The sequence below is a fragment of the Arachis duranensis genome, chromosome 9, assembly GCF_000817695.3.
Source record: "Arachis duranensis cultivar V14167 chromosome 9, aradu.V14167.gnm2.J7QH, whole genome shotgun sequence".
Classification (NCBI taxonomy): Eukaryota; Viridiplantae; Streptophyta; class Magnoliopsida; order Fabales; family Fabaceae; genus Arachis; species Arachis duranensis.
This window is the reverse complement of record NC_029780.3, coordinates 110,794,681-110,795,428: the sequence shown is the minus strand read 5'-3', so window position 1 is coordinate 110,795,428 and position 748 is coordinate 110,794,681.

Sequence of the window (748 nt, the reverse complement as noted above, 5' to 3'; positions counted from 1 at the left end):
TCTCTATTTTATATCATCATCAAAATTTGATATTTGTATAAGATTATATTTTTCTCTACCAAATTATAGAAAAATTATAATTTGAGAAAATATATTATTCATTAATATATTTTTATGAATTAAAGTAAGAATGATATTTAATTACTTTTGAAATATGTGAAACATAAATAAGACACACACACAAAAAAACCCTTAAGAATCAATTTGATATTAAATATTTATTCCAGATATTTTGACGAAAAATGATACTTAACCTAAATATAAAATAACAAAGAAAAATCTACTTATTTATATTGTAAACAATATTGGTTCTTCTTTCCTAAAAAATAAGTCAAATTAAATAAGAAATAACCAATATATTTCATAATTAGATGGTTAAAGATTGTTTTAATATTTTTTTAAAAATTATCTTATTATTCAACCTAATTGATATAATATTTTTTTAAATATATATAATGTATTGACATAAATAAATTTAATTTATCTTGAACAACCTTATAATTTAATTAAATTATTTTGTTTATATGACCATTTATAAAAAAAAATATCTATGATATTAATATGACAATATATTTATCAATAAATATCTTAAATATCTTTCATCTATGAACTGGCACCCCATTCGGTGCCGCCCGAAATAAACGTAGTCACATGTGGGCCCAATAAAAGGCCCAATTATTTTGAAAGATAGACCACCACATACATGCTAACTATGGCCAACATTAACAAATATATATCGCTAGCAAAA